The sequence below is a fragment of the Canis aureus genome, chromosome 1 (genome assembly GCF_053574225.1).
Source record: "Canis aureus isolate CA01 chromosome 1, VMU_Caureus_v.1.0, whole genome shotgun sequence".
In the NCBI taxonomy this organism is placed as follows: domain Eukaryota; kingdom Metazoa; phylum Chordata; class Mammalia; order Carnivora; family Canidae; genus Canis; species Canis aureus.
The window spans coordinates 25886045-25912287 of NC_135611.1; the positions used below are offsets into that span (position 1 = coordinate 25886045).

General features: G+C 36.4%; 1 protein-coding gene and 1 long non-coding RNA gene across 2 annotated transcripts in view; both read right to left on the bottom strand.

The window, feature by feature from the left end:
* Positions 1 to 26243, bottom strand: part of MOXD1 (monooxygenase DBH like 1) — a 95566-nt gene that overhangs the window by 39838 nt on the left and 29485 nt on the right. The window lies entirely within an intron of this gene.
* On the bottom strand, positions 15745 to 21095 carry LOC144311198 (uncharacterized). The gene is made up of 2 exons (XR_013376773.1): positions 21036 to 21095; positions 15745 to 16611 (listed from the first exon to the last, which is right to left on the bottom strand). It is a non-coding gene; the product is annotated as an uncharacterized LOC144311198 (long non-coding RNA).

Below are 26243 nucleotides of genomic sequence, written 5' to 3' on the forward strand. Positions count from 1 at the left end.
TTCCCTTTCCTCGCCTTACTCCTCCACCTCGTGTTCTCTTCTGGCACTTCCTTAATCAGTCATTTGCACATAAATCCTTGTCTCAAGAGACTGCATCTGAGAACCCAATGTAATACACAGAGCATAATGGAAGAACATTTTTTGGACCACATTTCTGGGGGTTTGAATCCAATCCTGGGGGTTTAAATCTTGTTCCATTACCTTCTTATTTATTTATTTATTTATTTATTTATTTATTTATTTATTTATTTATTTTGAAGTATATTTGACATATAACAATGTGTAAATTCCAGGTGTACAACAATGGATTTGACACATTTTTATATTGCAATACGATTTATATATCGTAATACCATTATTATGAACATGCTAAAAGACCAAGTATTACTTATTCCCACCTTAAAAAAGAATCAACTTCTCTCAGACTCAGTTTCCTTATAAGTATGTCAATGTTAATCTGGTTTACTTATAAGATTACTTGAGAATCAAATAGCTGGCACATCTGAAGCAAAAGACACCTAACAGATGCACAGAGAAGGATGTATTGTTTTGTAAGCTGGATTCTGGGTTTTAAATACATTTTTAACTTGGCACTCAAATAGATAACAAATCTATACAGGTAGCCCATTCACAAACTCCAGTTTTTTGAAATCTAATTTTAAGATTGTGTGTTACAAATATTCAGGCAAAAAAAAAATATTGCCATGGTCACATTTTGTTGCAAAATAATGTAATCATATGAAATACATATTTATGTGTGCCATGTCAATTTATTTAGGACTTGATTTTCAGATTTGTACATGTATGACAGTATTTTCTCTACAGAGATCTTTTTCTGAAATGTGATCTCCCTCCTTTCTCCAAAAGAAACAACTACATTGACGTTTCTTATGTATATTTATGCACAGTTTTGAATATAAATTTTCCTTTCCTGAAAATCTGTCTCTCGAAAAGATGGCTTCCATCCATCCATTTCATTCATTCACTCAACTAATTAACTGAAGATAAAAAGTACCCCATGTATTTGGCTCTTTGTCAGATACCAAGAAGTAAACAAAGATGCATTGCATCACACGTGAATCTGACAGTCCTAGTTTATATTCTAGAAAGGTAAAGAAGTTAAGGGCAAAGAATTATAACTTTTGGTTGCACTCCAGCATCAATTCCTGCAGAAGACTTTTTAGCAGGGTCCTGAAATTTTTAGCCACACCATTTGGCTAAGAATGATTCCCACTTCCCTTGAGTAGCCTAAACCCATCTATGTGATCCCATCCTTGAAATGAATTTATATTGGTCAAATCACAGGGACTTTTAGATGGTGACTGACAGAAGAGCTGTCCTCCCAAAACACAAAAGAGAATGTGCTATTTCAATAGTTGGAGCTGCTATTTTTCTACCACAAGGGAAAATAGCCTAACAGTGAGGACCACACAATGTTAAGGGCAAAGTTCAAAATGAAGCTGTAGCTCATGAAACATCATAAATCTCTAGACTAAGGAATCTATTTGAAATAAATGCAAGCAACATTCAGTTGAAATAAAAGAGTTCTATGCTGATAGTTATTATCAAGGACAATTGTTTTCTTCAGTCACCTTTCTTTAGACCATGAAAACTGAGATGACTACCCAAATCTGGATTAAGTCAGAAGCTATGTTAATTCAGACTCTGAAAAAAACACAAAAGGAAGTTCCCAAAATAACTAGTTGAGTTCTATAATGTGTTTGAAAATTACACTTTTTCACATGAGAACACTGAATATTTAGGACATGCCAAAGCAGTATGAATCATCCTAATTTATATTTCCCATCTTCAAAATGTTTTTTAAGTTATTCTCTAGGCACAGCATCCATTCTAGTCCACAGTTCCAGATATCCCACCTGAATTACACAAGTAGCCAGCCACCTACTTGTCTTCTTAGATGCTTAGGAGGTTGCTTTCTGGACAACACTCCCCATCCCAACCAATCTTCCCAAATCACTTTTCATCTCGTTAATCTAACTAATATTCAATGGCTTCACACCACCCATCCTATAGCCAATCAAGTCTACATTTCTTTTCCTGACATTCAAGATCTTATGTGGTTTGCTGCATGTGACCTACACAGTCCCATATGCATGAATGCCCAGATACCGGAATCTCTTCCTACTACATATGCACCATATTTTTCTTGCCTCTATACTTTTGTTCAGTGTTTATTCCATCCAATATGTCCTCCTAGTCACTCTTGAAAGTCCTGGTTTTGTTTCTCCTGGATGCCTTCTCTGATTATTTTGGCACATATTTGCCTTGTTTCTCTAAGCTTCTTTCAGGAGGCAGTGCTATGTGGTAGCATAAGCCAAAGACTTGGTTTGGAATTCAACATCTGGTACTTACTAGCTGTGTGACCGGGTACAGATTGTTTACCTTTACTGAAACTCAGTTTTCTTATTTATGAAATGAATATACAAATCATTTTTTTAATTCATTGTAAAACGTAAAGGAGAAAATGTGCTTAACACATTATAATTGTATCAAGCAGTTGAAAACTATATTCAGTTCTGTACAACCCAGAATATATATCTTTTTTTATTGAATGTAATTATTACATATGGGTTTTTCTCCTTCGTTGGAATAGCAACTCACTGTTTTGCCACTTGTTAACAATTCATTATGTGGAGGAGACTTCTTCAAGGCCTTTATTATTTGTTGTAATTATCTGTTGTAATTAAAAGATAACATCAAGACTAAATCTTGCTAGTTATTTTTTAGTATGCTATTGCTTACATGTATGAGCTATTTTTAAATAATAAGTTGAATTCTTTTTCAGGTTAATTTGCATTTCAAACCATGGCAATTCATGGGATTCAATGTTCATATAAAGTAGATAGGATTTTACTGTTTCATACTGCAGAAAATGGTTCAGAGAACTTTCCCCACAGTTTTATTAGTCAATACATGCATTTCAATGCAGCAAAAAAAGTGTGAGTGTATATGGATTTCTGCCAATCCAAATGTAGAGTGGAGAAACACACAGGGATCAACATGTTTTGTGGAGAATAAGAATGCAGGAAGGGGGAACTCCTCATAGGAACATAGTTTGACATCCCAGAACAACAGGGGGGACAGACTTATGCAATAAAATGCATAGACACTACAACTTTATTTTATGTGACCCATCTCTTATCCTGGAGAAGTAAATTAAAGGTTAATAGAGGAAAGAATCGGAAGCAGCCCTCACCTGAGCAAAGATAAGTAAACATTAAATTACCAAAACAATAAAGAAAATCATTGCAACATTTAGGTCAAGTAAGGTCTAGATCCTTTAATGTAGTGATAAGGCAGCCATGACTACTGAGTCAAGAGATAAGACGTCAGAATAAAACATACCTTCCTGGCACATTGATCCTAGACTTCTCACCTCCAGAACTATGAGATACAAACTTTGGTGGTTTAAGCCACCTAGTCTATGGTATTTTGTTATGGCCACCTAAGTAGACTAATACGGAAAGTTCGTAAATGATATAAAGCTGAAAAAATTTAATGTTGCTCTTTATTAAATTATATTACATCTAGACAATGGACCATACCACACAATCACAAAAGAATTAAATAGTTCTATACGTTGTGTAATAGAGCATTTCCAGGACATACCATTAAATGTAAAAAAGCAAGTGTCAAAAAAATAAGGTAATCCCATTGATATTTAAAAATAAAAGCAAAATAAACTACTTTATATATATATATGTACTTTATATATATATAAAGAGAGAGTGATGAGAATATACACAGAAGTAGACCTAAAAGGATATGATTGCATACGTATAGAAAATTTCAGAAAAATACAAGAAAATATTAATTTGGCTTATAGGAAGTAGAACTTGAATGGTAGAAGTTAGAGCTTTTTGCTTTTGATTTCATATCCCTTGGTATTTGAATTTTTACAGTGAACAAATATTAATTTTATAATATTTTTTTTTATTCTGGTTCTATCACTTACTAGCTGAATGTCCCTGAGAAGCTAATTAATATGTGAGTCTCTATCTCCTACCTCACAAGGAGATCATGAGAATTACAGAAGACATTGGAAAACTCCTCATAGGTCATGGTATCTGCAAAGCATTCATCAAATGTTAGTTTTAGTATTTCCCATGCATAATCTATCTGCAATATTATATATGTATTATATATATGCTATGCTATTATACTTAATCATATAATACAGTCTCCAAAAACCTTCAAAATTGTTTATTTCCCTACACAGGGCAAAATAATCTGTTTCCTCTCATAATGTTTTAAATGAAAATTTGTTATTTAGAGAAATAATTGACCAGGATGTATTTGGGGCTCGATTTCTAGGACGACATGTTGATCCTCTGAACCCAATTGAATCTTCTGAGTCTTTAGGTTCTTAGAAAAACTGAAAGAATTTTCTACCCCAAACCTGTTGTCAACTTCAAGCCCAATGGCAGATGTCAGCATATGTGGTTCACTGCAAAGACCTTGTGACCTTCCTTGGTTCTGCATCAAAACTTTTCTATTTCTCGGGGTTGTTTGGGGGGTTTCTGTTTTTTTGGTTTGTTTGGTTTTTTTGGTCTCTTTTGAAGTAATAGTTGCTAGTCTGCTTTTTGTTTTTGTTGTTTGTTGTTGTGCATGGTTATTTTTTTCTTTTATAGTTTAAAGGCCTAATAATTTCATCCATGTAAGGACAAAATTCAATTACTAACAGATGATCCTAATGATAAAATGCCACAACCCCAAATTAGAGGAAAGAGAAACCACTCAACTTCTCTTTCCTCAAATACAACTTACAAACCAAAATAACCAATTTAATTGTGTGTATTTTAAAACTAATTTTTAAAAACTTATTTTCACATCCTGAAATTTCTAGTACTTGTGTTTAAATATGATTTATCACAATAATTTAAGCAGCTTTAAATAAAGTATATCATTTTAGCATTTATTTATTACAATTTAAGGATTATATTTCCTGAAGAAATTTAATAAATGAACTACCTTTTTTTTCTTCTAAGACTAGGAAAATAATCATTGAATGTTATTTTTTATTTTATCAGGCATAGTTTAAAGATTAGATCTAACTATAGGCAATACAAATTAATAACATTGCCCTTTGTAAAGTTCTATGTTGGCTTTTATTGAGAGGTCTAGAATTCATTGCTCTTTAACTTTAAATTAAATGTAAATGTAAGTATATTCTGTTTTATCTTATAAGAAAGGAGAAACTGATGCTGTTATTCTCTAAGATATAAAATAATGTTGCTTTAGAACTGATACAAATGTAGGTCTTCAAATCATTATTTTACTGAGTTTTGGCTCTATGAAGTGTCCAGAAGTAGCACAGCAAAACTGTTCAGTTAGGCTCTGAAGTTAGATACATAATCCACAGTATCACACATTCAAAGTTTATTTGTCTAGGGGATAAGAGATTTTCTGAACATTGTTTGCAACTCACCATCATTGACTTAAATCTAGATTCAAGTCATTAATTCAACAAATGCTCACTACGTACCACTACCAGGAACTGTGCCTAGGGCTGAAAATCCAAGGATAAGCATGGCACAGCTGTGAGGGGGCTAATGCTTTATGGTCAGGCAAAAAGATGAGTCCCATAGAAAATATGTAAGCTCTATGGCATCAACAATAGCTACCACTTGTGAATATTTATAGGTACCAGGCACATTACACATATTATCACATTTCACTTCATTCAGTCTTTACCCAACCTGGAGATAGGTGCTACTGTCTTCGTTTTACAGGCAAGGATATTGAGGTACAGTAAAGTAAAATGAACAAACTTAAATAGCTGCTATGTAGCAGGCTTGGACTGGCACCAGGGCTGACCATCTCCTTTCTTTTCTGAACAGGCTGCAATGGGGTGTGAAAGGGAAGTTAGGGTTAGAAAAGGAATTGAAGGGACCCCTGGGTGGCTCAGCAGTTTAACGCCTGCCTTTGGCCCAGGGCATGATCCTGGAATCCCAGGATCGAGCCCCGTGTTGGGCTCCTGGCATGGAGCCTGCTTCTCCCTCTGCCTGTGTCTCTGCCTCTCTCTCTCTATGTCTATTATAAATAAATAAATTAAAAATCTAAAAAAAAAAGAAAGAAAGAAAGAAAAGGAATTGAAATAGGCTCAAAATAATTTTGTACTTTAATGTTACGGTATGTTTCAAAGAGCCATTTGATTGTTTTTTAACAATTTACTTACTTATTTTAGAAAGAGCACATGGGTTAGGGGGTGGTACAGAGAGAGAGGGAAAGAGAATCCTCAAGCAGAAGCAGACTCCCCACTGAGCACAGAGGCACAGAGCCCAAGGAGGGGAGCTGGATCCCAGGACCCTGAGATCATGACCCTCACTGAAATCAAGAGTTGGGTGCTTAACTGAGGCACCCAAATAGCCATTTGATCTTTGAAATGAAGTTTTGCCCTCTGGTTATGAAAAGGGATGATTTAAAAAGTGAAAAAGATCATCTGTGGAGACCCAGGATTGAGTCCCACGTTGGGCTCCCTGCATGGAGCCTGCTTCTCCCTCTGCCTCTCTCTCTCTCATGAATAAATAAATAAAATCGTTAAATATATATATATATATATATATATACACATATATATACATATACATATATATGTATAATCTTTTATACTTCAAGAAAGTTAAGCAAAAAAATGAATACCAGTGGATGGCTTTTGTAATTCTGGCTCCTTTCTCATTTTTTATGTGTTTTAACATGAGGCCTCCATAAAAAGGAGTGCTCATTTTTAGGGCAATTCCATGAAAAAAAGACAGCAAACTGAAGTGTGAGTTGTCAGACTGTGAGTTGAGTTAAACTGGACTTCTGTGGGTGAATCCCCACCGTAGGTGGATAACCCCTATTCCACGAAGCCTTCGCTTAGCTTAGTAAACAGGTTCACACTGAATTCACCTTTTCAAAGCCCTTAAGTGTCCCGCTGCCTTCCAGCTATTTAAATAAATATGTCTCTTCTAGATGCAGGTTTCTGGAAAGCAAAGCAGATGTTTTATTCATCTTTGAGGTTATTTGCTTGCTTGCTTACCTTTGAAAAGTTTAAATATAGGGAAAATAGTATAATATTATTTGTATAAAAACCATCCAGAATTAGTTCACATCTTGTCATTTCAACTTTGCTATTCATCTTTGCCCTACTTGAACCAGCACATATCTCTGTTCTCACCAGATGCTCATGGTGACCTGAATTGCCAAACCAACCATTAAGGTGGGTGTCAAGTACAAACTCAGGTTGTTAGCCTTAACAGGTCTGATCTACCTTTTTTCCTAAATATGCTGGTCAGCTTCTTTAAATCAAACCCAAAATACCTCTTGCAATTAATACTTTTTAGCAGAGTTTAAATATTCTCAGGTCAGGTCTGTAGTTCTAGAATTACATTAAAAAATGGATCTATTAAGGTAACATAAAAAGTATGGTTGATTTATTCCACATTTTTCTCAATCAGATAAAAGCTACACTCAATTTAAATGTCATAATTTACAACCAGCGCAGATATTCAAAGAGAATTTTGCAGTTTCAGAAATGTGGCCAACCTCCTTTCTTGGCAGTTAAAAGAAGAAACTGAAAAAGGAACTGATAAATCAAGTTATAATAATAGTTTCAAAAGAGAATTCTTCATTTTTCCTTCTCCATGAACCATCACTTCTTTCAGATTTGTTTAAAAGTCTTAATCCCCAACATCAAGTGAGTTGGGAGGGTTACAATTTCTCCCTCAACAACAAACCTTGTGAGCATTTCCTTATATTCAAGGCCACTTTCCCAACTGAGGCTGCTTTTCCCTCTCACATACATTGTCCCAACATGTCCAGGCTAAACTCCTGGCTCTCATCCTCTGTATTCTAAAATCTCTACAACAAATAATATCATTTCTCCAATCAAAACCCAATAGTCCCTCTGTGCCTCAAGAGAGACTCTTTTCTTGACTTGTAATTCATGCTCTCTGTGGTCCTATCATGAGATCCCCAAACATTACCAGGAATACCTGTTCTCTGTCCCTTTGGTCATGGCATTCCAGCATTCTCATCCTGAATCTGGCAAAACTGAATTGTATCCTTTGGAACTTAAACTTCTAGTAGAACTAAATGTTCAGAACATCTCTCAGTTGAAAGACATCTGGATTCTCAAGACTTAAAACAAATGTGTCTTGAAATGTATTGATAAGCTCAGTGAGAAGTTAAGGAAGATTTCCCAAAGGTAAAAGAAAAAGAATATAAAGTTGAAATCAGAGTGATAAAAACAGAAACTAAGGCTCCTGTGGGAATATATGTCATACTATGATCCTAGAGTCTCCAGGAATAATGGCCGCAGAACAGGATAGTCAATGATGCAGGACTGAACATGACATACCTCTCCCTCAACTTCAGTTAAACATAGAACCTGAACCCTCCTCCAAGCTCATACTAATCCAGTAAAATGGTGGACTAGAAAAAGAAAATCTAACCTTTAACAAAGGCAGCAGATGAAAAAACCTGTCTGTCTCTGCCATAGTTCTGGGTTATTATGAATCAAATGCCTTTGTCTTCCCTTTCTCAAATGTATATGTTGAAGCCCTAACTTTGAATGAGATGGTATTTGAAGATGAGTTCTTTGGGAGGTAGTTAGGGTTGGATGAGGTCATGACGGTAGAGTCCTCATGATGGGATTAATGCCCTCATAAGAGTCACCAGAGAAATTGCTGTCCTCCCCCTCCTCACCCCGTCCTTACACAAAGAAGAGGTCATACGGGCACAGAGTGAAATGGCAGCTGCCTACATGCCAAGAGAAGAGATTTGCAAATGAAACCCACCGGCCAGCACCTTGATCTTGGCCTTCACAGCTGTGAGAATTAAGCTTCTGTTGTTACCTGTCTATGGTACTTTGTTATGGAAGCCTGAACTGACTAAGACATGGGTAGAAGAAAATAATAACATATTCTCCTCTGGAGATGTGTAAACAGAGGTCCACCCTCATGGGGCAGCAGGATGCAAATTTATAGTCCTGCATGGTTGGGGAATTTCCAAGCCAAGAAAAGAAAGGATACTTCATGAGTTGCCATCCCCTGGCATCTGGCAAAACCAAATACAAATATAATACTTCCTGGAAGGAGCATCCTCTAGTCCAGTACCTTGTGATTTCCATGGATTACATTAACTTGGAAAAACTTAACAGACACTTGGGGAAACAAGAAACTATCCACAACATATTTAGATTTCCAAGGACTTGAGTCATTGGAATTATTAAACATAAAATAGAAAATAACTATTTATATTTCATTTTTTAAAATGTTATTTAGTATATTTAAATGTTTTAAAGAAATAAAAGATGGGCTTGGAAAGAAGAGCAAGGGGGGGCAGGGAAAGATGGCGGAGGAGTAGGGGTCCTCAATTCACCTGGCCCCACCAATTTACCTAGATAACTTTCAAACCATCCTGAAAACCTATGAATGAGACCTGAGATTTAAAGAGAGAACAGCTGGAATGCTACAGAGAGAAGGGTTTTCACTTCTAACAAGGTAGGAAGGCGGGAGGAAAAAAAAAAAAAAGAATCCAGTGGGGGAGGGGCCCCGTGAGGAGCTGGGCTAAGTGGGGGCGGCGGGAGCCTCCAGGACAGGAGAGCCCGGCCTGGGAGAAGCAGGAACTTTAAAAAATCTGCACCAGATTATTCCCTGAAGGAAAAGCGCTCAGCAGGGAACTCAGGCAGAACTGCAGGAGGGGCAGTGGGGCCTCCAGTCTCCTCACTAACAGAGGGGGGCCCCGGGGGAGAGCGCCCCACACCACGGGCTGAGCTCGGTAAAGGGCTGGAGCGTCCGGCGGGCCTCGGGGAGAAGCCGGGGGTCGGGGGGGGCTCCACGCAGAGGGGGCTGCACCTGCTGCCTTCAGGAGCCCCGCCTAGGAGCGTGATTCCGGCACCACAGACCCTGGATCCCAGGGTGCCGGGGGACACAGCCCAGGATCCCGAGTTCCCCCGGGACAGGCGGAGGCGGGGAAGGCACAGAACGGCCAGGATGCTCCTGCTGCCGGGACCCCCCAGGCTGAGCAGATCAGGGCCTCCCTCCAGCCCCTGGAACATCCAGGCCAGTGCCGTCCTGGAGATTGCGGTAGTTACTGCGGGAGCAGACTCCAGGGCTGGAGAGCTGGCCCCCGCCAGTGTTGTTGTTCCTCCTGGTGTCACTGTGCCTGGGGAGGGGGGGGAGGCAGGGAACAGGGGCCTCACGAGGTAACCAGCTCCCACTGAGCCCGGCACCTGGCAGAGGACGGGGCAGCTCCCCCAGGTGCACACACCTGAGAGTCAGCACAGCAGCCCCTCCCCCAGAAGACCAGCTGGAAGGACAGGGGAAGAGCAAGTTATGAACCAAGAAGCGCTGGAAGCTCCAGGGGAAGTCTAAGGATTTACAGTATATAGAACCAGAGGGTACCCATCCTATTTTTTTTCTTCCTTTTTCCAGTACAACTCGTTTTTATATCAGACTGTAAATTTCCAATTTATTTTCTCTTTTCCCACCTTAACTACAATATTTTACCACCTCTTCATTTTTATTATTCTTCCTTTTTGACTTTCATACTTCTACAATTACAGATCCTAGATATATTTTCCACTTCTAGATTCCCTTCTACCTACTCAACTTAATTTTGGGAGATACACAAAATACTTTTTTTTTATTTGTGTATTTTGTTTTCTCTGCCTCATTTTGTTCTAAAATAGCGGAAGTTAATACCTTCTAAAACATGACCAGCATGCACCCAGAACCAAGTGGTATACCATACTAATTCATTCTGTGAGATTCCTCATTCCCATTCTGCCCCCCTTTTATCTCATTTATGTTTTGGTGGTCAATGGTGGGGCTCTCTACAAGTATTTCTGGTTTATATCAATATGGGACTGAGCATCTTCTAACATACAAAACTTAATATACTCAGATCAAGAGGACCACCCTCTAGGACCCCTTAGGTACACTACATTCTCCCTCCACTACAACTTCATCACCACCACCATCGCCCAGAACCCCCCTCTTTTCTCTTCTCCTATTTTTTTTCTTTTTTTTTTCTCCTCTTCTTTGGGGTTCTTGGCCTTTTATTTTTTACTACTTTATTTTAAAATTTGTTTATAGATTTAGTGATCCTTTTATTTTATTTCGTTCTGATCTTTGTTTTCAATTTCTGGTCTCTGACCTCGGCAGAATCATCTAAGGTGAAATTTACTTAGGTTGTGTTTGATATTCTTGACTCAGCCCATTCATACAGCCACTCTGCACTGAGCAAAATGACTAGAAAGAAGAACTCACCACAAAGAAAGAATCAGAAACAGTACTCTCTGCCAGAGTTACAGAATTTGGATTATAATTCTATGCAGAAAGCCAATTCAGAAACACAATTATAAAGCTACTGGTGGCTCTAGAAAAGAGCACAAAGGATTCATGAGACTTCATGACTGCAGAATTTAGATCTAATCAGGCCAAAATTAAAAATCAATTAAATGAGATGCAATCCAAACTGGAGGTCCTAATGGCAAGGGTTAATGAGGTAGAAGAAAGAGTGAATGACATAGAAGACAAATTGATGGCAAGGAAGGAAGCTGAGGAAAAAAGAGAAAGACAATTAAAAGACCATGAGGAAAGGTTAAGAGAAATAAATGATAGCCTCAGAAGGAAAAATCTACATATAACTGGGGTTCCAGAGAACACCGAGAGGGACAGAGGGTCTGAAAGCATATTGGAGCAAATCATAGCTAAGAACTTCCTTAATTTGGGGAGGGAAAGAGGCATTCAAATCCAGGATAGAGAGGTCCCCCCCAAATCAATAAAAACTGTTCAACACCTTGACATTTAATAGTGAAACTTGCAAATTCCAAAGATAAAACAAAATCCTTAAACCAGCAAGAGACAAGAGATCCTTAACTTATATGGGGAGAAATATTAGATTAACAGCAGACCTCTCCACAGAGACCTGGCAGGCCAGAAAGGCCTGGCAGGATATATTCAGGGTCCTAAATGAGAAGAACATGCAGCCAAGAATACTCTATCCAGCAAGGCTTTCATTCAGAATAGAAGGAGAGATAAAGAGCTTCCAAGGTAGGCAGAAAAGTTAATATGTGACCACCAAACCAGCTCTGCAAGAAATATTAAGGGGGACCCTGTAAAAGAAGAGAAAGCCCAAAGAAATAATCCACAAAAACAGGGACTGAATAGGTATTAGGATGACACTAAATTCATATATTTCAATAGTAACTCTGAACATGAATGGGCTAAATGATCCCATAAAAGACGCAGAGTTTCAAACTGGATACAAAAGCAAGACCCATCTATTTGCTGTCTACAAGAGATCATTTTAGGCCTAAGGACACCTCTAGCCTGAAAATGAAAGGGTGAAGAACCATTTACCATTCAAATGGTCCTCAAAAGAAAGCTGGGGTGGCAATCCTCATATCAGATAAATTAAAGTTTATCCCAAAGACTGTAGTAAGAGGTGAAGAGGGACACTATATCATACTTACAGAGTCTACCAACAAGAAGACCTAAGAACCATGAATATTTATGCCCCTATGTGGGAGCTGCCAAGTATATCAATCAATTAATAACCAAAGTGAAGAGATACTTAGATAATAATACTCTAATAGTAGGAGACTTCAACACAGCACTTTCAGCAAATGGCAGATCTGCTAAGCACAACATCACCAATGAAACAAGAGCTTGAGGGCAGCCCGGGTCGCTCAGCAGTTTAGCGCCACCTTAACCCCAGGATGTGATCCTGGAGACCTGATATCGAGTTCCGCATTGGGCTCCCTGCATGGAGCCTGCTTCTTCCACTGCCTGTTTCTCTGCCACTCTCTCTCTCTCTGTGTCTCTCATTAATAAATAAATAATTTTAAAAAAAGCTTTAAATGATACACTGGACCAGATGGATTTCACGGATATTTACAGAACTTTACATCCGAACACAACTGAATACACATTCTTCTCAAGTGCACATGGAACTTTCTCCAGAATAGACCACATACTGGGTCACAAATCAGGTCTCAATCGATAACAAAAGAATGGGATTGTCCTCTGCACAGTTTCAGACCTCAATGCTTTGAAACTAGAACTTAAGCACAAGAAGAAATTTGGAAGAAACTCAAACACATGGAGGTTAAAGAGCATCATGCTAAAAGATGAATGGGTCAACCAGGTAATTAGAGACAAATTGAAAAGATTCATGGAAAATAATGAAAAGGAAGATACAATCATTCAAAATCTTTGGGGTACAGCAAAAACAGTCCTAAGAGGGAAATACATCGCAAGCATCCCTAAAAAAATTGGAAAAAACCTCAAATACACAAGCTAACTTCACATCTAAAGGAACTGGAGAAAGAACAGCAAATAAAACCTACACCAAACAGAAGAAGAGAGTTAATAAAGATTCGAGCAGAATTTAATGAAATAGAGACCAGAAGAACGTGGAACAGATCAACAAAACCAGGAGTTGGTTCTTAAAAGAATTCATGAGATAGATAAACCATTAGCCAGCCTTATTAAAAAGAAAAAAGACTCAAATTAATAAAATTATGAATGAAAGAGGAGAGATCACAACCAATGCCAATGAAATACAAACGATTTTAAAAATATATTATAAGCAGCTATACACTAATAAATTAGGCAATCTAGAAGCAATGGATGCACTTCTGGAAACCCACAAACTACCAAAACTGGAACAGGAAGAAATAGAAAACCTGAGAAGGCTGATAATCAGGCAGGAAATGGAAGCAGTCTTCAAAACTTCCCAAGACACAAAAGTCTAAAGCCAGATGGCTTCCCAGGGGAATTCTATCAAACGTTTAAAGAAGAACAATACTTATTTTACTAAAGCTGTTCTGAAAGATAGAAACAGACGGACTACTTCCAAACTCATTTTATGAGGCCAGCATCGCCTTGATTCCAAAACCAGACAAAGACTCCACCAAAAAGGAGAATTATAGACCAATATCCCTGATGAACACAGATGCAAAAATTCTCAACAAGATACCAGCTAGAGGATCCAACAGTACACTAAGGTGATTATTCACCAACGAAGTGGGATTTATCCCTGGGATGCAAGGTTGGTTCAACACTAGTAAACAATCAACATGATAGATCATATCAACAAGAGAAAAAACAAGAACCTTATGATCCTCTCAATAGATGATCATCAAGACAGTATGGTTATGGCACAAAAACAGACACCCAGATCAACGGAACAGAAGAGAGAACCCAGAAATGGGCCCTCAACTCTATGATTAACTAATCTTCGACAAAGCAGGAAAGAATATCCACTGGAAAAAGGACTGTCTCTTCAATAAATGGTGCTGGGAAAATTGAACAGCCACGGGCAGAAGAATGAAACTAGACTATTCTCTTACACCAGACACAAAGATAAACTCAAAATGGATGAAAGATCTAAATGTGAGACAAGAATCCATCAAAATCCTAGAGAAGAATACAGGCAACACCCTTCTTGAACTTGGCCACAGCAACTTCTTGCAAGATACAGCTATGAAGGCAAGAGAAACAAAAGCAAAAATGAACTATTGGGACTTCATCAAGATCAAAAGCTTCTGCACAGCAAAAGAAACAATCAACAAAACTAAAAGACAACCTACAGAATGGGAGAAGATATTTGTAAATGACATATCAGATAAAGGGCTAGTATCCAAAATCTATAAAGAATTTATCAAACTCAACAGCAAAGAAACAAATAATCTAATCATGAAATAGGCAAAAGACATGAACAGAAATTTCACCAAGAAGACACACAGATGGCCAACAAGCACATGAGAAAATGCTCCACATCACTTGCCATCAGGGAAATACAAATCAAAACCACAATGAGATACCACCTCACACCAGTGAGAATGGTGAAAATTAACAAGACAGGAAAAAATAAATGGTGGAGAGGATGTGGAGAAAGGGGAACCCTCTTGCACTGTTGGTAGGAATGTGAACTGGTGCAGCCACTCTGGAAAACTGTGTGGAGGTTCCTCAAAGAGTTAAAAATAGAGCTACCCTATGATCCAGCAATTGCACTGCTGGGGATTTACCCCAAAGATATAGATGCAGTGAAAATCCGAGACACCTGCACCCCGATGTTTATAGCAGCAATGTCCACAATAACCAAACTGTGGAAGGAGCCTCGGTGTCCATCAACAGATGAATGGATAAAGAAGACATGGTCTATATATACAATGGAATATTAGTCATTAGAAATGACGAATACTCACCATTTGTTTCGACATGAATAGAACTAGAGGGTATTACACTGAGTGAAGTAAGTCAATCAGAGAAGGACAAACATATGGTTTTATTCATACGGGGAATATAAAAAATAGTGAAAGGGATTAAAGGAGAAAGGAGAGGAATAGAGTGGGAAATATCAGAGAGGGTGACGGAACATGAGAGACTCCTAACTCTGGAAAATGAACAAGGGGTAGTGGAAGTGGAGGTGGGTGGGGGGTTGGGGTGACTGGGTGATGGGCACTGTGGGGGGGCACTTGACAGGATGAACACTGCGTGTTATACTATATGTTGGCAAATCGAACTCCAATAAAAATATATCCAAAAATAAAAAAGCAAAGATGAGCAAGATAAAGATTGAGTTAGCATATTTGAAAAAGAAACCAATAGAATTTCTAGAATAAACACATAATTGAACTTTGAAACTCTACAGATGAGTTAAATAGTATGTGATAGAACAATAAGGAAGAATTACTGAAAATGAAAATATCATTATGACCGCCAAAACAACATTTCTTTCACTTTTATTAAGATATAATTGAACATACACTAAGGTGCATATATTCAAAGTATAAAATTTCTTAAGTTTTGACATACATATATACTCATAAAACCATCACCACAATAAAGATAACTAATATACACATTATCCCCAAAAGTTTCCACATGCTCCTTGGCAATCCCTCACTGTCTTCCCTCCATGCTTCATTCTTATCCCAAGAAACTGCTAAATGGCTTCATGTCACTATAGATTACTTTCATTTTTTTAGAATTTTATGAAAAATGGAATCATGTTATATGTACTCTTTTCCTGTGGTGTCTTTCATTCAGCATAATTATTTTCAGATTAATCTATGTTGGTTTTATGTCCTAATAGTTAATTCTCTTTAATTGCAGAGTAGTAGTGTTCCATTGTTTGTATATACCACCTTCACCTATTAATACACATTTAGATTAGTACACATTATTAATACACATTATCCATTCACATATTAATACACATTTAGATTGTTTCTACTTCTTGGCAATTATAAAGAAAGCTGCTATGAATACTCTTTTATGAATCTTTGGCCATATGCTTTCATGACCCTTGGCTACATAGCTAATGGCAAAATTGTCAGAATACATAACGATGTATATTTAATTATTTAAGAAACTGCCCAATGATTTTTCAAAGTGTTTGTGCCACTTTCTATTCCCTTCAGCAGTATATTAGAGTTCCAATTTCTCGACATCTTGCCAACTCTTTAATTTTCACATGGCAATTCATGCAGGTGGTATCCCAGTGTGCTTTTATTTTGCAGTTTCTGAATAAGTAATGATGTTGAGCATTGTCTCAAGGCAGTGGACTTTGGGCAGAGATGGAGAGTGATCTCTGGGAAATGAGAAACAATGAGGTAAGTCTTAACGATTTCTTCAGTTAATTGTCCAAGGTGAGTTTCTAGGCTATTGCACAGAAAAGTGAAACTCAGGCAGGGCCTGGCATTCTCCTTGAGTTGAGATCAAATTGGGAGCCCAAGGAGGCAAAGTAGCTTACAGCCCACAGAATATAACAATGGGGGCAGAAAAGACATGCACAGAGAGACAACTCAAGACATCTACATTAGGTTTGCTTCAAGTATTACTGAGCATGGATCCTCTCACACAGGTAAAAATCATCCTTAAAAATCCTACCCAAGATCAGGTGAAAATTACTCTAAAGAATTAGAAGAAATAATGACAGAAATATCACAGTGCAGAAAATAGAGCCTTTCCCCAGCAGAGGGGAAGATCTTATAATTCACACAGTTTTAGGTAAAGTACTCAGAAGGGTTTGCCTTGCAGTGGGTAAAGTGAGTTTCTAACAAAGCTTAAAAATAAGTCCCAAAAGGTCTGATTTCATGTAACTTAACAACATCCCAGAACAAAGCTCAAAAATTTTTATAAAAATATGGACATATCCAGCATCCAGTAAAGTAAGTTAAAAATGTCTGGCATCACACAAAGAATCAGAAAAATAAAGCCCATAATGACAAGATTCAAACCAAACTAACCAGAACTCATGCAAATGATAGAAATAGTAGACAGGGACATTGCAACAGAGATTATAACTGTGTTTCATATGTCCCAGAAGATAGATCAAAAATGAATATGTTAGAGACATGCTAGAGAAGATATTTTTAAAATATTCAAATTTAACGTTTAGAGATTAAAACTACAATGACTGAGGTTAGAAATACACTGTATACTAGTGTATAGTATTAAGAACAGAGTAGATAATAAAAAAGAGAAGACTGGCAAATTTGAAGATAGAGTAATAAAAAAATAAAAGACTAAAGACTAAAGAAATGTATTTTAAGTGAGTTTTGGGCAACTAGCAGCAGCCTGATATACTTACAATTGGAGTCACCATAAGAGGGTAGTGACAGAAAAGCCTATATAACTAACAACACACCTAATGATAACAGACTGAGTACTTTTACCCTAAGGGAAGGAACAAGCAAAGAATCCACTCTCACCATTTCTATCCATCATTATACTGGAGGTTCTATGCAATGTAATAAGGATGAAATTTTTAAAAAGAAAGAAAAAGGGCCATCAGATCAGTAAGGAAGAAGTAAAACTGCCTTTATTCTGAAATGATATGATGATTCATGTAGAAAATCCAAATTCCAACAATAAGGCTATAACCAGTAGGTGAGTTTAGCAAGAGACACAAGATCCATATACAAAAATCATTTGTACACATTGGTAACAAATAATCAGGAAATGAAATGGAGATAAATATTATTTAAAATAGCATCAAAAATATTAGATACTTAGTAATAAGTTTGGCAAAATTGTATAAGATCTCTATGCTTAAAATTAAAAACACTGCTTAGAGAAATCAAATAAGAAAATATTCATGATCTAGAGTTAGGTAAAATTTCTTAGTTACAGCACCAACAGCATAATCATAAAAAAAGATGAGGTTTTACCAAAATTAAGAACTTCTGTTCTGAGAAACACTGTTACATGAGAAAAGACAAACCACAGATTAAGACAAAATATTTGCAAATCAAATATGTGGTAAACAGTTAGTTATCCAGGCTATTAAAGCTATTCAAGGCTCAATAATAAGAAAACAAATATCCAATTTTTAAAAATGGACAAAGATTTGAAGATGCACTTCACCAAAGAAAATATATGAATGGTAAATAAGCACATGAAAAGGTGCTCAACATCCTTAGTTATTAGGGAAATGCAAATTTAAATCACAATGAGATACAATGATTAGAATGGCTAAAATTTTAAGACTGACTATTCCAAGTGATGGTGAGGATGTGAGCACCTGAAACATTCATACATTGTTTCTGGGAATGTAAAATAGTGCAACACTTTGGAAAACAGTTTGACAGCTTCTAAAAATTGTAAACACACTGTATACCATATGACCCAGGCCTTCCACTCTTAGGTATACATCCAGAGAAAAGAAAGCATATGTTCATACAAAGACTTATACACAAATGTTCATAACAGCTTTATCAGTCATAGTCCCAAAATGAAACAAGCACAAATATCCATCGAGTGAATATGGATAAACCTATTGTACTATATCCATACAAAGGAATATTATCTAATAGTAAAAAAGATGAACTATTATGAAAAACCGTCCTGTAACTTGGTTAGAACTGTATCTTGGGCCAAGAGTAATGGTGTGCCAGTCCCAAGACCACGCCTCACATGGTCTTAGAGTTTCTATTTTCTCACTTGGAATCTTGCCACCACCATCTGAACAAGCTCAGTCTAGACTTCTGGAGAATATGATACATACTATAAAATAGATCTTGTTTCATATCTGAAACCTCCTAGACCAGCCTACAAAGAGGTGACTTCCCATTATATGAAAAAGCCCAGTCACCATTCATGTACTGCCTACACAACCCAAGCAGCTTGCAGACTTATGAGAAAGCAATGCAATAAACAGAAGAACTCCCTTATTGATCTGTAAACTGCAATAAATGTGTATTTGCTTAAAGCCTTTGAATTCTGGGGCAGTTTGGTGCACAGTAGTAGCTAACTGATACAAAATGAATATAAAATTCTAGTATATTCAATAATTAAACTTTATAAAAAATGAAAATGAACACACTATTTTCTACTCAAAAGCATGGCTGACTCACACATCATATTGAGTAAAAGAAGCCAGACACCAAAGAGTCCAAAATTCATAAAGTTCAAAAGAGGCAAAATGATTGAAGTCAGAACAGAATAGTGGTTATATCTGGAGAGAGGCAGGACCTGGAAGAGGAAGTGAGAGGCCACTTTTGGTGGACCCGTAATGTTTTATTTCTTGATCTTAATTCTGATTCCATGATTAGTTCATCTTCTGAAAATCCAATGAGTTGTGTACTAGTGTGTGTGAATTTTTATGTATGTAATTCAATAAAAGGATTTTTTAAAAATGAATTGGTTGAACAGCAAATTCACTGAAGAAATATAAATAAAAAGAGCATCAGTCTCACTGGTAGTCTGAGAAAAGCAAGTCGAAAGAATCATAAATGTCAGCTTTCACGTATCAGTAGCCAATAAATTTAAAAACTGCAATACTCAGTCTTGAGGGGGAATGAGGAAATCTGCACACATTGCTAGTGTGTGAATTTTAGAAAGTTATCTGACAAATATATTAAAATTTGGAATGCCTATAACCTTAACTCAATGCATTTAGGAATCTATCCTACAGAAATGAAACCACTATGAGAATATTTATTAAAATATTATTTACAGTAGAAAAAATTTAAGTCACCTTGAATGTGAATCAACTGTAAATGGCTACAAAAATTGTGGTTTATACATATTAGGGGATTTCGTCATGCAAATATTAAAATAAAAGTGTTCTTATATTTTTGACCTGCAATTATATGGGTGGTAACTTGAAAAAGCAAATCTTAAATCATATGTACAGTGATCCTCCTTTTGTTTAAAAAAAGAAAGGCGATAAACTCAATAAAATCCGATATAATTTTGTGCTTTCTTGAACATGAAGTTTAGAAGGACACAAATAAATGTGTTAACATTGGTTAACTCCAAACTGGAATCTGGGGAAAGCAGGACACTATTATACACTTCACTTTTTTTCTTCTTGTAACAAGTATATATTACATAAAAAAATGAAACAAATACACATTAGATAATACTTTTTGTTTAATTCCCAGCATTTAAATTTAAAAAAGAAGAAGAACATCAAGTCACTTAATTAAATGCAATTTTCAAATCTTAGGTCAAGTCAGGTCAGAGAGACACAGACTTTACACAAAATTGATTTAAAAAGGAGGAAAAATCTAAGCATTCTCTTAAGAAACAGTGTACGGTACAAACTCCCTAAGCTTTCAAACAATGAGGGATAAAAATTTAACATTTGTGATCTCTTTTCAGGATTATTAATGGAACATCTCCTATCACAAATGAATTTCATATAATTATTAATTCAAGCTGAAGAACAAATATTTTCTAGCAACTTGGAATAAATATACTTTGAAATAATGTGATGGAACCAACAATCTGTTGGAAAATTTTATTTGCTATATGAGTGGAAAATATTACTCAGTCCTAACATTTCCTGTTTATCATTAAAGAAAAGAACTTCGTTCTTAAACCTTGCAAATTTCATTCAGTTGTAAATCTTACAACCTATTGCAATAAGAGCTTGCCTTACATAACAAATAAATTATATTTGGCAGGCTTATTAAGAGAACTAAGATTTATCTTGAAAGTGAATATAGAAATAAAAAACAAAGATAGTAGAAATGGAGAAAGCCAAGTTATAAAAACCTAACATACTATATAAAATCCAGTTGGATATAAACAAATGTATTTCAAGGTTTTCATTTTTTAATGCCTAAAAAAAAATCAATGATATCAAAATGAGTTCCAGGGCTACTCTAATTTAATGGATAATTACATCTAAGTAATTTAAAGCTTTCCCGAAGCTCTAAAAATTATTTCATTATTGATTATTAAAAAATGACAGCAGAAAACGATACAAATCTTGGGTATATTTTTTTTACCTTGAAATTGTTCTATAGGTCATATGTTGAAAAAGAAATATAGCAATTTGGGATTTTAGACTTCAATTTGAATTCCACTTTCAATTATGATGAAAAAAGCAGAGTTTTTCTTGCTAGACTTCATTTTCTGCAATCATGAAATAAAATGCTGCCCAAAGCAAACAGAATGTTTAGAGTATCAGAGTAAAAAAGTAACAGTAGAAAGACAGTATTTTGTAATCACTGTGCTGCTTCCTGTGCTTTTAGAAACATCTTCAGGTGATTTTCCCAGCAATTTTGGGAGCAGGTAGGATCTCCACTTTGCCAGTGAAGAAACTGAGATTCAGAGTTCTACTTAAATTACCCAAGGTCTTATAAGTGGTAAGTGAGGCAGGATTTCAAACCAACTCTAAGTGACCAGGAAGAAAGGGACCTCCAAACTTAGGCTCATATAAAATAAAATCCCATTGCAAGACTAAGCAAATGATGTTTTATAATACTAAATACTCGGTGACCTCAGGTAGGATATCTATGTTTTTTGAGCCTCAGTTTCCTAATCTGCAAAATGGCATAAGTAATAAGTAAAGCACAAGGTCTGTTACATAATGAGTACTCAACAAATATTTGTTTTCTAAAATTCAATATTTTTTGAAGATTTCATTTGTGTATTTTAGAGAGACCGAGAGCACGCAGGAGCAGGAAGGGCAGAGGGAGAGGGAAAGAGAATCTCAAGCCAACACCCTGCTGAGCATGGAGCCTGAGGTGGGACTGGATCTTGCCACCCTGAATCATGACCTAAGCTGAAATCACAAGTCAGCTTGCATAACTGACTAAGCCACCCAGTGGCCCCTATAATTCAATGTTTTTAAAGCACTTTCAGAGTAATCTTGAGAAGATAGGAACTCTTATTTCCATTCAACATATAGCTATATAATGTTACCAAGATCAAAAAAGGTAAGAGAAAAACCAAGGGGCATATTTAATAATAGGCCATGCTACCAATGGTAACGAAACACTGATGTTCAGTTTCCATCCAAAAGGACTCATCTTGCCTTGAAGTCATGAAGTTAAAGTCAGCTATTATGGATAAAATACCCAATTCCATTTACAAAGATGATTTTAGAAAGTGGAAAATTTTAATAATTACAATTATGACCTAAATTTGAATCCTGGTTTCAATTAACTAACTGGATGAGAAAAACAGCTTTTTTTCACTAGACTTCATTTTCTGCAAAATAAAATGTTTTCCAAAGATAAGAGATGAAATTTAACGGTTGTGATCTCTTTTCAGGGCCTATCACCTCACACATGAATTTCACATTAATTCAAGCTGAAGAAGAAATAAATTATTCCATAAAATTCTTTCATGGCACTTTTAAAGCTGTATTTTTTTCAACTCTTGAGCCATAAGTAAATTATCTCTGGAGATCTTTATTAGGCTCATGGTTCAATAAAATGAAAAACTAAATGATCCAAACTTCTATGAAGAAGCATACAGGGATCCCTGGGTGGCGCAGCGGTTTGGCGCCTGCCTTTGGCCCAGGGCGCGATCCTGGAGACCCGGGATCAAATCCCACATCGGGCTCCTGGTGCATGGAGCCTGCTTCTCCCTCGGCCTGTGTCTCTGCCTCTCTCTCTCTCTCTCTCTCTGTGACTATCATAAATAAATAAAAATTGAAAAAAAATACTTAAAAAAAAAAAGAAGCATACATACAAGATATACATTTAAACTATCCAGAACATGTAACTACTTCCGACAAACTCAACAGTCCAATCACTCTCTAGTGACTCTAACTCTAAGGAAGACCTCTTCATTTCCACAAGAATTGAAAGGCCATCACTCTCTTCTGAGGAACTGCTTACAGCTTTTCTTTAAAGAGCTAAAAGGCTATATGCATATCGTGCAATTAAGAGGTAGCCTTGGTTTCTATTTTGGAGAATATGATGCAACTTGCCAGAGTTTTAACATTAAGTAAAACTGGTAAGTTCATGTCTGGGGATAAAGTAACACAATGGTACCATTCAAGATAAAAATCAGTGACCCCATTTAGGTACTAAAGGCCACAGTCTGGGGTCCCTTTCAGCATTTCACACTAGGGGCTTTGGTATGATTAAGGCATTCTCTGATCAGAAAATGCAGTTACCCTGACAACAAGTAATTGCAGAGTTTCTGCATTCTAATCTGACATAACTATACGATGGATTTAAACTTTAGGCAGCAGCTGTGAGTTGGCCCCCGCACACGCAGATGTTGGTTGTAGCATCAAGTATTCTTTGCCACATGTGGGACCAGATGGAGCTTCCGCACAGACAACTGTGTAATACTGGGGAAGTATAATGCTGAAGCAAGAGTCTTACTTTTTAGTCAATGACTGCTGCTTTCTACAAACTTGGAAGTCATGTTTTGGGGCCAAACTAGCCAAAGGGCTCATACATGTTTATTTTAAAAATATTCAGTCTTCCTGGGGTGAGGGCAGGGGCAGGGGGAATATACAAACAGGAAACTTATCAACAATGGGCAAGTTACTTAACCTCTCTAGGCTCAGGTTTCCTCCTCTATAAAATGAGGATAATAATAGTACCTACTTCCTAGGGTTTTTCTGGTGATGGTTGAGCCATAAAATGTACAGTGGTCTCAATAAGTGTTTTATATTATTTTGGTGCTTAAACACATGAACAGAGAGGTTGTGTCCTAGTCATCCTCACCATACCTGCCTACCTCCCTAAGATCAATTTAGTTGTACTTTCCCCAAATTATTCCTTCCAAACGTCACAAGATGGTGCCCAGACCTTCACTCCTTTCTTTCTTTCACCTATACTACGTACTTTGAGAGCAATGTTCGCTCACCAGTTTTAGGGTTTCTCTGTTATTCAGATGTGCATATGTCTCCCCATCTGGACTGGGGGGTCCTTGGGGTAAAAGACTAATCTTGTATTGCCTTATATCTGACAAAAGACATATTACTGAATACTGTTCAAGCAGGTGCTCATTAGATACTCATTGATTCTTCTTCACAATTGGGAGGGTAGTGCAAAGCTATGTATCCAGCCAATTAAGACATATAGTGTATCAAATACACTGATTTCTGAAACAAACCACCAAGTGACTCTCCTATACTCTCAGGAGTTCCTCAAGCCAGGGTAAAAGCTGAAAGGCTAGGGGTAGTATTTACAGGATCGCTAATGCTATTTACTTGGTCTTGCCTTTACTTAATATTTAAAGTTCTACATACAACAATTCAGTGAGATTTCAGTGATAAAAGATCTTTTATTGATAATGGAATGCATTAGAGCCAGCAAGATCACCTTCAGTATACAGTTTCTAGAATGGGGCCATTACCTTATAAACATTAATGTATAGAGTTAACTTCGATACATTTCACTAGGCCATAAATCTTTTGCCTTCATAGAATAAAGTATTCCTTATATCCGAATTAGTTCATGTTGAAATTTTATAATGAAAGTCAGCTGTGGTTCCAGGAAACAGCTGGTGTTTTTGCGTCTCTGCATCCACGAAGAAATATGCAATGCATCAAGGAATGACCTATCTCAAAACCATAAACTGCTTAAATCTTTTTCATGTGCAGACAACTAGCAGTGTATTTTGATAGATGCTCACTATATGCTCAGTTTTTAGAATATTTGTTGAATAAAACAGTGTAATTACTATAAAAATGTGTATTGATGCTACTTAACATGAAGAATATAACCTAAATATAGTCTTTCCCAGTCTGCTGGGAAGTTTTAATAAATATGAAGCAAGGATTCTTAATCAGTGAGTTTTTATCAAGATCACTTGGGCAATTTTTCCAAATGATAGCAACAACCACCCACAAACATAAGGGCCTGGACTCCATTCCTGAAGATTCTATTCAGACTATTCATCTTAGATTGTGAATCAAGAAAAATACAATGACTCGATGAAGCCAGATTCAACCACAATGTTTCTGATATGCGAGTGTAATATTTTTCTTTATAAAATAAATATACTATTAAACTTTTATATATTATCTAAATTTTTGATGTAGAAACACATTTATTTTAAACACGCCAAAAGAGGCTTGATACTTTAAAGAACAGTGCAGTCTTTTATAACTCGGTTAGGATTATCTAAAAACTGATCTCTGATTTATAAGTTTTATAAACTCAAATAGTAGATAACTAATTTATTTAAAGTGAAATTCTACTATATATGTAAATTTTTCCTGCTAATTACTAAAAGCACTATTCATAAAAACTAGAAAAAAAAAATTAATTGTTGTATCAAAAAGGAAACAATGGATGTTATCCTGTTTTGATAAGTCTATAATTTTTTTTACATTGAAAACAGACACCAAAGTAAAACTGGCATATTATATCCTATGGGAACACATGCAAAAATTCTCTTCATTTCTTTACAACTTTTTAGGACAACTTTTCATTGCAGATCATTTTATAAATGTTATGTATACACATAAATCAAGTTTATGAATTTATTTTATAAATTTCCAGTTTTGTTAATTCCAATATTTAACTAAAGTCAAAGAATTTTAAGTTGAAGGTCAATTAGAACAACCTCTCAGTTACACAGACTTATAGTCTTTGAATTGTGTTATTAATATAAGTTAATCTCTTGAGAAGCACTGTAGTGCAGTCACATTAACTTGCAACTGACCAATGGTTAGTGCGGGATTAGAACCCATGCTCTTGGTCTGGTTCTTAGGCCACGCTGAGATGTCAGTACTTCTTTCTCCAACAACATAGCTCTTCTTGGTTTTAGGGAACTTTTCTCTGGGTGTTTTGCCATAAACTGAACTTCCAAATTAAAATGTTATTGTTTCTCCCCACATGTCCCTTTTCATGGACTGTTACAGTGAAGGAGGATAAAATAGGTCATCACCATTATTTTTACTTAACTCCAAAGAGGACTGTACTTCAGTTTAAACAGAAGGCTTGTTCTTCTCTAGAAGACCTCTAAGGTCTTGTTCCCAATGATCCTTATGCTACAGGATGTGTCCTGTAA